The sequence below is a fragment of the Myxine glutinosa genome, chromosome 7, assembly GCF_964187855.1.
Source record: "Myxine glutinosa chromosome 7, kmMyxGlut1.1, whole genome shotgun sequence".
Lineage (NCBI taxonomy): Eukaryota > Metazoa > Chordata > Myxini > Myxiniformes > Myxinidae > Myxine > Myxine glutinosa.
Window position 1 is genome coordinate 125488226 of NC_136267.1, and position 12136 is coordinate 125500361.

General features: G+C 44.5%; 1 protein-coding gene across 4 annotated transcripts in view; it reads left to right on the forward strand.

Annotated features, from left to right (window-relative positions):
- The first annotated feature begins 818 nt into the window (after nt 1–818).
- Nucleotides 819–12136, forward strand: part of LOC137431634 (protein TANC2) — a 384138-nt gene continuing 372820 nt past the window's right edge. For 2 of the 4 annotated variants that reach the window (XM_068123170.2, XM_068123173.2), the window contains exon 1: nt 825–909. The gene's annotated coding sequence lies outside the window, so the exon portion shown is untranslated. Of the gene's footprint in view, nt 910–12136 lie in introns of all 4 variants that reach the window. The other 2 variants (XM_068123171.2, XM_078782260.1) reach the window with 2 other exon arrangements.

Below are 12136 nucleotides of genomic sequence, written 5' to 3' on the forward strand. Positions count from 1 at the left end.
ATACTTTTAAGTCTTATGAAATAACGTTTTATTATTGTAAACTTGACAAATTTCAGTCTTCGGACAGCCAGGTCCAGTGTTTAATGATTTCAATAAACCGAAATGAATACCCAGGTTTTAGGTTTATCTCCACCTGTGGGGTGGCACACTGTGAGGCAACACGCCCTGACTGCGAACAAGCAATTCGATGATTTCTAAATGGACCAGGAATGAAACCCAGACGAGACAGCTCCAAGGTAAGTGCATCCCTCCAGCTCGAAGCTATTTTCCCAGCACAGCAGGATATCCAAAGGAATCTTTTTGGGAAAATGATGAATCCTTTGGCACAGGATGTCCCTTTTCTAACGCAATAATCAAGATGGTTGCCAAAGTTTAAATGAGGAAAATTCGGGGTGAATTAAGATGATCGTCCACAACCATTCAACGTCTGAACATGATGGAAATCAGGAAGGTGGAAAAACATTTTTTCGGGACATCTTAATTGTTTGGAATGCAGCACAAGGCTGGAGCCTGGGGATTTACCGCTGATGCGATGCCCTTGTATAGGTGTGTGTCGTAATCGTATACTGTATAGCGAGCGCTACTCCTGATGGGAGGAGGTATTACAAGTCATACTAAATTATCCCAATTATGGGGGAAATATGTCGTTCATAATTGTGGCTTGTGGGAGAATTATCCCGTCCGTATTTCTGGGAGAATCATTTTTTCAGGTAAGAACGGGTGCTTCGCTGGAAGAATAAATTCACGTGCTTTGGAATGCGTCCCTTCTGGGGGGAGGAGTCTATTGGGCGTGATGACGACACGGACAGCGTAATGACGTCCGATGATATGCCCGGGCGAAACGGTGTGTTGGCTGGGCATGATCAGAGTACCTGCTTGGTGCGCGTCTGCTTCGGCGGTTGGGAACAGGTGAGGGTCGGAAAGGTGTGTGGAGGATAAGTTGAGGAGGTACGAGAAGAAAGGGAGATATTTTCGCGTACAGGTTTACGTGGTTCTTTATTCCACAAAATGGGAAAGCCGAACGACATGATGAGCGTCGCAAGTCTAAGGCGTGCGTTCTGAGCCGCGAGTCGGTTCTGTGCTTCGTGAGCTGGTTCCGGGAGTTCTGAGCCCCGAGTCGGTTCCGTGCGTTGTGAGGCGCGAGCTGGTTCCGTGCGTTGAGGCGCGAGCTGGTTCCGTGTGTTGTGAGGCGCGAGCTGGTTCCGTGCGTTGTGAGGTGCGAGCTGGTTCCGTGCGTTGTGAGGTGCGAGCTGGTTCCGTACGTTGTGAGGCGCAAGCTGGTTCCGTGCATTGAGGCGCGAGCTGGTTCCATGCGTTGTGAGGCGCGAGCTGGTTCCGTGCGTTGTGAGGCGCGAGCTGGTTCCGTGCGTTGTGAGGCGCGAGCTGGTTCCGTGCGTTGTGAGGCGCGAGCTGGTTCCGTGCGTTGTGAGGCGCGAACTGGTTCCGTGCGTTGTGAGGCGCGAGCTGGTTCCGTGCGTTGTGAGGCGCGAGTCGGTTCCGTGCTTCGTGAGCTGGTTCCGTGCGTTGAGGCGCGAGCTGGTTCCGTGCATTTTGAGCCACGAGTCGGTTCCGTGCTTTGTGAGTCGGTTCCGTGCTTTGTGAGTCGGTTCCGTGCTTTGTGAGACGCGAGCTGGTTCCGTGCGTTGAGGCGCGACCTGGTTCCGTGCTTCGTGCGTTGAGTCGGTTCCGTGCTTTGTGAGTCCGGTGCGTTGCGAGGAGCGAGTTGGTTCCGTGCGTTGAGGCGCGAGCTGGTTCCGTGCGTTGAGGCGCGAGCTGGTTCTGTGCGTTGTGAGGAGCAAGCTGGTTCCGTGCATTGAGGCGCGAGCTGGTTCCGTGCGTTGAGGCACGAGCTGGTTCCGTGCGTTGTGAGGCGCGAGCTGGTTCCATGCGTTGAGGCGCGAGCTGGTTCCATGCGTTGAGGCGCGAGCTGGTTCCGTGCTTCGTGCGTTGTCGGTTCCGTGCTTTCTGAGGCGCGAACTGGTTCCGTGCGTTGTCGGAGATGGGGAGCCTTACGTGGGGAGTCACGAGTCCCTGTTCCCTGAGCTGAGGAGTTATCGTACGGATGTGCAATGCACGAGTCTCGGAGTCGCTGTACGTGTGTCCTTCGAAGCACACGCCCTGGTGAGCACGGATTCAGTTTGTCATTTCTTGTCTACGCACGGACGAGTGAACCTCGATGTCCCCGTATTTTTGGGGTTTGCGGAGAAGGTGTGGGGGTGAGGGGGATGGGGGGGAGGGGTGAGGGGATGTCGGGGGGTGTGGGGGTGAGGGGATGGGGGGGGTGTGGGGGTGAGGGGATGGGGGGGGGGGTGTGGGGATGTGGGGACGAGGGAAGGTGACGATGTGGGGGGGGGGGGTGTGGGGGGGTGAGGGCGTGTGGGGGTGCCCATGCTAAAGAGGGGAAATAACTCCCGGAGAGGATGAAGATGACGCTAATCTGAAGGTCGAGGCTGCTCGCTCTCTTCCCTCTCCTCCCTCTCCTCTCTCCTCTCTCTCTCTTCTCTCTCTCTCTCTCTTCTCTCTCTCTCTCCTCTCTCTCTCTCTCCCTCTCTCTCTCTCTCTCTTTCTCTCTCTTCTCTCTCTCTCTTTCTCTCTCTTCTCTCTCTCTCTCCTCTCTCTCTCTCCTCTCTCTGCTTTGATAAATAATAAATCATTCCATTTTCCCTCCCGCTTGCAACTCACAATCCCATGTTACCTTTTCCTGAATCAGAGGGTCTTGGAGATCCGCCTCGTGTGTCGTCGTTATACCTGGCAGAGCCCGGTCCGCGGTCACTGGACCTTGTTCTCTGTGTGCGCAGGTTATACCTGCCCGTTAGTGTGCAGGTCATTCATTCCAGGAATGTTTATGGTTCCCTTTGACAAGTCTCGCTACCGATCCTCGTATTCCCGATGAGGAGGAATGCGTACGTTTCGTAAGAACGAGTAATAACACCATGGTGTGACCAATGGACACCTTCATCTGGTCTCGCGTGACGACATTGTACCTTTTCCACCGATGTCCTCCAAATCTCCAATCGATGGTTGGGAAATCGCGACACGTCACGTGCTTCACGGAGGACGTCACGTGCTTTGCTGTTTTGTATTCCCGATGATACATTCTGTGGGTGGACACTGCGTTCAGTGATTATGGGTCTTTAAATGGGTCTACCAATGAGATACTCGCGATAGGTCAATTTCAACAGAGTTTACATATTTATTATTTAATTTCCTGCATTAAAATAGTAAATTATATGCTTAATTAAATATATATTGTGTGCAAAAAGTTTGGGGATATTCCACAATATGGGAACTCAACAGTAATTTATATATATATACAGTATATATGTGTGTGTGTGTGTGCATCAGTATGTGTGTGTTTGTCATTACAGTCTATATTTTGTCGTATATATGTGTGTGTGTGTCAGTATACGAGTATGTTTGTGTGTGTGTGTCCCACGTGTGTTGGTCTCCATATGTGGGCTTCAGATGGTGGAACGGAGTGCTTCCAAGACGTGGCCACACCCTCCCCGCCCCCACCGACAAGGAAATTCTCTATGTGTGTTATGTTAGAACATCTGAAAATCAAGAAACTGACCTCAAAAAATGAAATGAGGCCATTTGGACCACTGTTGCTGTGGTGCAATCTTGGGTTAATTTTTGTTGTAGTTTTAAACATTAATCTTCTTTATGGTTTACTTAATCTTTACATTAATCTTTACATTAATCTTCTTTGTGGTGGCTCTAGGCCTGCCAGATACCTTCTTCCTTGCAGTAGAACCAGTTTTCTAGAACTGTAGACCTATTCTCTTTATGGTAGACAGAGATAAAAATACGGATGTTCTCCTTCAGGACCTTGTGGATTTCAGAATAAGTCTTGCTTGCTTGACGAAGACGAGCAATTTGATTTTTAATATCCCCATCAGCATGGAACACCGTGATCCCCCTTTTGAAGCAATGTTTTACGGCCGGATGCCCTTCCTGCCGCCAACCCCGTTAGTCGCCTCTTACGACACACAGGGAATTACCAGTCAACTGGTACTCAATTTGCCGACCTCGGAAGGACGACAGGCTGAGTCAACCCCCCTGGCGTTAATTCAGCGATCGACCGGATTCAAACCCAGGATCCTGGGATCCCAAGCCGGCACCCTAACAGCTAAGCCAACGGCATGGAACTAAATTGAAACACAAAAAAGCATGACCTAGACTAACGAGTCATAAAAAATGCATCGCACATCTTTAAAAGTATACTTGTAATCGTAAAATATATTTTTGAAAATTTTTGGTGACGCAGAACAACTCAAACCAGTCTTATCCTCCTTTTTATGTGTAAAATTTTGATCTATTTTGTCATACCTGAGATATTGGCCTTTTATTAAAGATGAAAGGGTGAAAATACGGCGATTTTGTAATTTCGCTTTTTTGAGAACACTTCTTAAAACGCGAAAATGTTTTCATAAAAATTGCTGTAAATTGCGCGTCGGACTTATAGCTACTGTAACATAAATAATCATTTTAAACTGGAATATGTACTATGCATCTGGCTCCAAATTTGAAAAAAACAGTTTGGCTCATTTTTTTTTGTCCCAGAGTTTACAGTATATACTGTGTATAATTGTTCTTGTGGATGTTTTGGAAAACTCAGGCTAACCGTTGTGTTAAAGTGTTATCGTAGGTACCCACAAATTGTCATAATTATGTCATGGCTGGCAGGAATAAATGGGTCATTGCTGAAAGTGTGCAGCTTCCTTAATTTTCATATTTGTCCACCATTTGCGAACCACGTCTTCTGATGGTTCTTATCCCCGATACAATTGTTATATCCTCCCCTATTATATTGGGAACGATGTATTCCATCTTTCGAGCTCTTATTTGTTTATTGTTTTAATTTTTTTGTGCAAATATGCTGATAATGCCTCCATTTTTATTTTTGAACATTGTCTAAGGTTCATGGAAGAGCTGTCACACAAGTCTTGTACACACATGCAGACATTGACATTAAACAACATTGGCCTTGATTTTTCTTTAACCATCAGACAAAATTGGGGAAAGTGTCATGGGAGGGGAGGATGATAACTTTTCTCTCTGCAGTCATATTGGGGCAATTGAGCAGGATTCTACTCTCCACCCTTCATCCCGTAGGATGCAAACCCACAGGGTTTACCTGTGCTCTATCCTTTAAATGATGAACATCAAGCAAGGAAGTAAAGAAAACGGTGAATGGCAAACCATGGAGCAATATATAGTATGACATACTCTCTCTCTGTCTTTCCCTTCGTCTTTTCCTTTCGTCTTTTCCTTTCGTCTTTCCCTTCGTCTTTCCCTTCGTCTTTCCCTTCGTCTTTCCCTTCGTCTTTCCCTTCGAGAGTAGTTAATGAATGGGATTGCTTCCTGGATATGTAGTGGCGGCACAAACGGTAGATTTGTACAAACTGGAATTATATGGCTATGGGGAAGCATATTTTGGATCGAGAGGTGTTCAGGTATGGATGAGTGATTGTGATGTCTGTGAGAGGGTCTCGCGAAAAGATGAATGCACAATTGGTGTTTGTTCAGCCTCACTCTACAAAACCCTTAATCTTGGTGTGTGTGTGTGTGTGTGTGTGTGTGTGTGTGTGTGTGTGTGTGTGTGTGTGTGTGTGTGTGTGTGTGTGTGTGTGTGTGTGTGTGTGTGTGTGTGTGTGTGTGTGTGTGTGTGTGTGTGTGTGTGTGTTGTGTATGTATATATGTATATATGTATATGTATATATGTATATATATATATGTATATATATATATATATATATATACACATATATACACAGTCACGTGAAAAAGTGAGTACACCCCATGTAAAGTTTTGACTTTTTCAACATACAGCTATTTGATCTTCATTTCAACAATATTGATAGATAAAGGTGATATAATATAACAAATATCATGAAACATTTACATTTTGTCGTCCATTGTATAATTTAAATAAACATAAATGCAAATTTCGCATGTGCAAAAAGTACACCCTTGGCTCTAATAGGTGGTATTGCCCCCTTTGGCAGAAACAACCTCAAGTAGGCGTTTCTTATAACTGTCTACCAGTCTCTGACATGGACTGGGAGAAATTTTTGCCCACTCCTCCATGCAGAATTCTTTCAGCTGTGCGATGTTTGAGGGGTTTCTTGCATGCACAGCTCGTTGCAAATCCCCCCACAACATCTCGATGGGATTTAGATCCGGGCTTTGACTTGGCCATTCCAGAACCGAAACCGAGGTTTAAATAAGACAGGTTCCTCCAAGATCCTCTCTGACAATGTTCTAATCATTTGCACCTGAGTTGGTGCACCTGATTCTAATTTTAGGTATTTGAAGTAGTGATAAATGTTGGGGTGTACTTACTTTTTCCACATGCGAAATTTGCATTTATGTTTATTTAAATTATACAATGGACTGCAAAATGTAAATGTTTCATGATATTTGTTATATTACATCACCTTTATCTGTCAATATTGTTGAAATGAAGATCAAATAGCTGTATGTTGAAATATGTTGAAAAAGTCAAAACTTTACATGGGGTGTACTTACTTTTTCACGTGACTGTATGTATATACATAGTATTTTGTTTGCATCAGTGACAAAAAAATCGCACCTTTATCAATTTTAAATTCAGGTTGTAACGACAGAATGTTAGAAAGAAAAGGGGTGTGAATACTTTCTGAAGGCACTGTACATGTAGGAGGACATTGTGTACATAAATATTGTTACGGCCCGCGGTTAAGGATGTTGTGTTGGCCGAGCGGAGGCACCGCGGCCGAACAGTTTTCCCCGACTAAACCCGATTCCCGAACGTTGGCCGGATCGCGCCACAGATATTCAATTTGGAAACCTCTAAAGCGACCGAATGTAAAGAGGAAGAAGAATAAGTACAGAAGAGTAACGGGATTTATTATTTACACACACAAGCAAAAGGAGCAGTCAAAGTTATATACAGGGAACATGGAAAAAGCAGGTGACACAGTGAAAATACTAGCTTATACAAACTTAATTAAATACCCAGGACAGAACAAACAGAACAAACTCACGTACACAAGAAGGATGGAATGGCAGGAATGAATGCTGGAAGGAGGAATGGGAAGGTTCAGCTGGGGCAGATGGTTCGGGCTTGATCCCGCACGGGACGTCGGCTGGACCTCGACGGCCACCGATGCCACCGCTATCTGGTTCCCGCGGGGTAACGGGTTGAAGCTGCCTGGTGGAGTCAACGCTGCTTGTGGAGCCAAAGCTGCTTCTCTGGCTCACCTCAGGACGCGTCTGCCGTCTCTGGCGCAACTGCTTGTAATTGACCTTGAACCTTCTCTCTCTTCAAAGCTCATCTGGATCTTCTTACGCAGGACCTTGCGCGCACTTTTATAACGCCTCCGGCGATCAAGCCGCCGGCCTTTTTGACACGCCTATCGGTGTGCTCACCTCGGCCCTGGTTGGTCGCGCGACCCTCTGGCTCCGCCCTTGATGACGACAGGCGGGCACGCCTTTCTTCCCCGACCCGAGCACATGTTCAATGGTGGTTTTGGAGGGGATGTAATATTGGCAATCGAGGCTTGGCCATGACGAAAGGGGAAATGGAGGTTTTGGGAATGGGAATGAAGAATGAAGGGAATCTATCTTATTTCACTTGGTGCAATGGAGTGTCATTTTAATGGAAGACAAAGCCTTAACCTAATACACAGAATATAATAACCACCTTTAGAGGCCATGTTTCCCCGCAAAGCGGGGGTTGGCCTTTTTCGGGAACCGTGGTTGTTGTTTTTCGGTCCCCTTTTTGAAGCAATGTTTTACGGCCGGATGCCCTTCCTGACGCCAACCCTTTTTGCCGCCTTTAACGACAAACAGGGAATTACCAGTGAAATGGTACTCAATTTGCCGACCTCGGAAGGATGACAAGCTGAGTCAACCCCCCTGGCGTTAATTCAGCAATCGACCGGGATTCGAACCCAGGATCCTAGGATCCTAAGCCGGCACCCTAGCCGCTAGCCCAACACCAGGGACACAGAATAAGGAAATAAACTACTGAACAGGGGTATTATAGTGTCCTTCAATGTATGCTTTATGGAATTAACTACCGGAACGCCCTTTGACCTTTATACACACTGGAGCAAGGAGGGCTCAGACTAAAACAATAATTCACAACCATTTACTATACAATACAACACAATCAAAAAAACACAATCCTCATATCCACAACAATATAATACAGGACAAAAACATTTGTGTACTGTTTTATCAATTACATGGACATTGGTAGATGTATAATGAACAAATACACAAAGTAAATGGATTTCAACCTGTTCTAAGCGTTATGGGACAGCTCAGATAAGAACGCTATATCGGGCAGCCCGTTCAATCGATGCGCCATTCAAATGACCAAAAAATGTGTTGTTTCATTTATTTATTCATCATTAATTAATTATTTCAGAGTTTTAACAAAGTTTAAATAAACCTTATGTGCTGCTTCCTCGTTTGAAGTTCAGAATTTAAAAGGACTAGCAATGGTACCCGCCCTATGGGCGGGGCTCCAATTGGGAAGCCCAAATGAAAAGGCAAAATATCAGGAATTGAAGGTTTTTTATTTTAAACGATTCATATCAACATCCATTGAATCGTATCACACGCAAATCATCAAAATCTAAACAGTATCTTTAGAATTTCAATAAAAGCCACATCACTGTTCATATCGGTAAATATTATTCCATCGTGTTTCAAATCGTGATCGATACACTATGATCGTGATCGTGAATCGTGATCGATAATCGTGTTCACAATCGCTATGTCGTATGTACTCTCGATACGTGTACCAAATTCCCGATACGTGTAACTGGACCAAATCAACAGTTAAAAAGATTTTGAGCCGATAGCTGTTACGGCCTTGGCAAAATCGATGGAGACAGCGATCTGTTAGCGTATTCACCGCCCAAATAGCTATGTGGAATTCTCTCATGTAGAGATTAAACGTTACGGCTGTTACGGCCTTGGCAAGATCGATGGAGACAGCGTTTATTATACTTTTAATGAAGGACACTGTCTCAAGCCCCAGTCCCCATCACGGATGGGGCTCAGTGGTTTACCCGAGCCTGACGGCGAAGGGCAAGGGCATGAAACCTTGACTGTCTGTCCAGCAAGACAGAGACATCTGAGGAAGGCTGAACGGGAACTGGAGAAAGCACGGACGCTGGCCCGTCCAGTGTAGCGCGCATGCGGTCCCGGACATCGAAGGGCATTAAACGTTCATTAAACATTAAACGTTCATTAAAGGATTACGAAACGAAAAACTATGAAATTACGTTCACACCATCACGTCAAACGCTACCGTGAACACATACATCGTCACAATGAGAACATCGTCACAATGAACGTTATGCGAACGTAAATGTTATGCGGGAGTCCAAACCTGAGAATGCTGGAGACCAAAGCTGAAATTGGGAAAACGAAATAGCCTATTTTACTCCTGGAGATCTCAGGATTATCCAAACAAAATATCGTTTCGATCGGTTGAGCCGTTTTTGCGGTACCTTCGAACACACGGACAAACATTTGGTGAATTATAGTAAGATATAGCACAGATTATAATCCTTATAGATTGGCATCCAGGGGGAGGAGGAAATTCCTCCTTAGGAAATGCTCCGCTGAGTGCGTTGAGAAAGGTAGCGCCATTGTTGTAACGTCGCTGGTAGCCAGTGTACCCCGGGAAGTGACGGCAGTTTCCTCAAACTTAGTGGCTGTGTCTAACAGTCCTGTGTTGCTCAAATCTTGTCTAATAGTCCTGTGTTGTGTCGTGTATTCATAGTTATGCCCACGTTTGTGAGATGTGTGTGTGGCAGCTCCACTATGAGCCTTAGATACTGTAAAAAGTACAAAGAAAAATGGAATCTCCACTCGAGCAAACTGAAGTACATTTTGCATGTCTGCTTCACGGTCTGGTGTTTAACCTTTGACCGACACCCAGGTTTCTGGCCACATTTGTCTGTGCAGCCGATTTGAAGCATACCTTTAGAGTAATAATTGCTCATGTTATCTGCTCTTCGATGCTCCAACGTGGTGCTAAAACAGGTCTGCTAAAACAAATCGCAAAGATATCTTTTGTTTAATCGTGGATTTGTAATACGAAGTATGCATGTGAGAACAAGCAACTTGCAATCAGCATTTGAATGGAAATAATGCTGATATGAAACATGTGGATGAACCTTCAGGAATGTGTTCTATCTTGCAAGTAAGCAATCACACCGGAGTTCATATTAATTGCATAAAACACCGTAATCGCTCGTGTATAATCCGCAGGGCACTTTTCAGTTATAATTGTCAAGAAAATACCAGTTTATATGTATAACCCGCACCTCGAACATCGACTCCAGGAGAAATGAACTCCAGCTCAGGACTGGAAATGTAGTAAACTGAAAATCAGCGTTTTGTCGATCTATGGAGAGAGTCATTTTAGATTGTCTTTAATTCAGTATAATGGATGACTTCTAACTTGTATAAACGCAATAGGATGAATGACGTGGCATGTTGAATGTACCTAAAAACTGTTACTGAGTAATTTGTGACATCTATCAGATTAGCGCAGTAAGAACTCGTCAGTAACTCTCAAGTCTTTTTATGAGTCAGTAGTTTGCAGTAATTCTCCAGCAGTCTCTTCTATCATAACGTACGTGTTAATCCCCAAGTTTATTTCGCTGCTATGGCGGTCAGTGTATTATTATTTTTTTTCAAGTTTGGATAAAAGGTTTTAAAAGCAAACGAATGTATTGTAACCAAACAAGTTTAATTCTTCTATCAAAACAATTCTTATTCAGAACAAAAAAAGAAGAAGATATCTTCAATGTTGCATTTCTTATGTCGGTACAATAAATCTGGAGAAATAGAGCTTTCACTTTACTTCTCGTGGATAACACGCAACCCAAATTTTGATCAGATATTTCTGGGGAAAGGTGTGGCTTTTACACGAGTGATTAGGGTACTTTACTCTGGGATGAAATTGCATGATAGGAGGGAAGAGATGCATGTGAGATGGGTCGACTTGCTGCAAGCATTAAAGTGTACAAGTGCAATAAAATATATTCTTCACTTCTTGGCATTGTCAGCCATTTCTACATTAAAATTATTTTTTGTAGCAGGGCGAACTGGAATCTACAGGAGATTAACTCTGCAGGACACTGAGCGAGAGGTGCTACTGCACACCTGTGGTAAGCTGTGCAAGTGGACATTATTATTAATTTGGTTTGCAGGCCCAAATTTTGTAGCATATTCCTCTATCGAATTTAGTCACATTTGAGGCCCAATCTCACGATTCATAATCATCAGCAACTCAAATTTAAAAGTACACGGTATCCTTACTATAATTAATGGACCAGTGCTTGTTTGTGTTTGCTTATTTGTGTTTGTTGCACTACTCCTACAATTCTAGTCTGATTACATTCAGATTTGCTACACAGCTTGACCCCAATTAGTGTATAGGGGTGTTTTATCTTTTCCGGTGGTCTTGGGTTGGGGGAAGGGGGGGGGGGGAGGGGTGGATGCAATTTCTTGATGTAAATGTGAATCATGTAGCACTGCCTTCAGGTAGCTGGGAGAGGGTATTTCAATCCACCTCCCTTTACAGTACAGTATTCCTGTCCCCACATTTTTCAGTCCAGTGAGGTGTTTTGAATTATAGGCAGTAGGCATATTTTGCTTCATGCACACAATCCTGGTTATTTTTATTTATTTATTTTCGGGAGTGATTGTGGGAGCTGTCAGTTTCCTGTGTACCACCGAAATAAAGGTATGTGTTGCATGCTTGGACCAAGATTGCCCGCAGGGAGGGTACTCTACTAGTTTATTTAACAAGGGCAAAGGGACACAATAAGCAAATTGTCAAATGGGAAGTGTTATGGATTCGTCACTTCCATCGTTGTGGTTTTCATCCACTGTAAGCATTTTTGGTTCTATGTACTGTTATTGTTATCGTTTCAGTGAAATGGAGATAACTGTTTGCAAAAGGTAAAAAATTAATGTTTTAAAAGAAACCGGAAACCGGATAGAGAGAAAACCGGATGAAGGAGAGGAGGAAGAGGCGGAGCAAGTGAGGTCGAGAAGAAGCCGAGTTGCTTTGAGGTCTTGAGCAAACGCTGGCGAACGGGGGTCACGAGCGAAC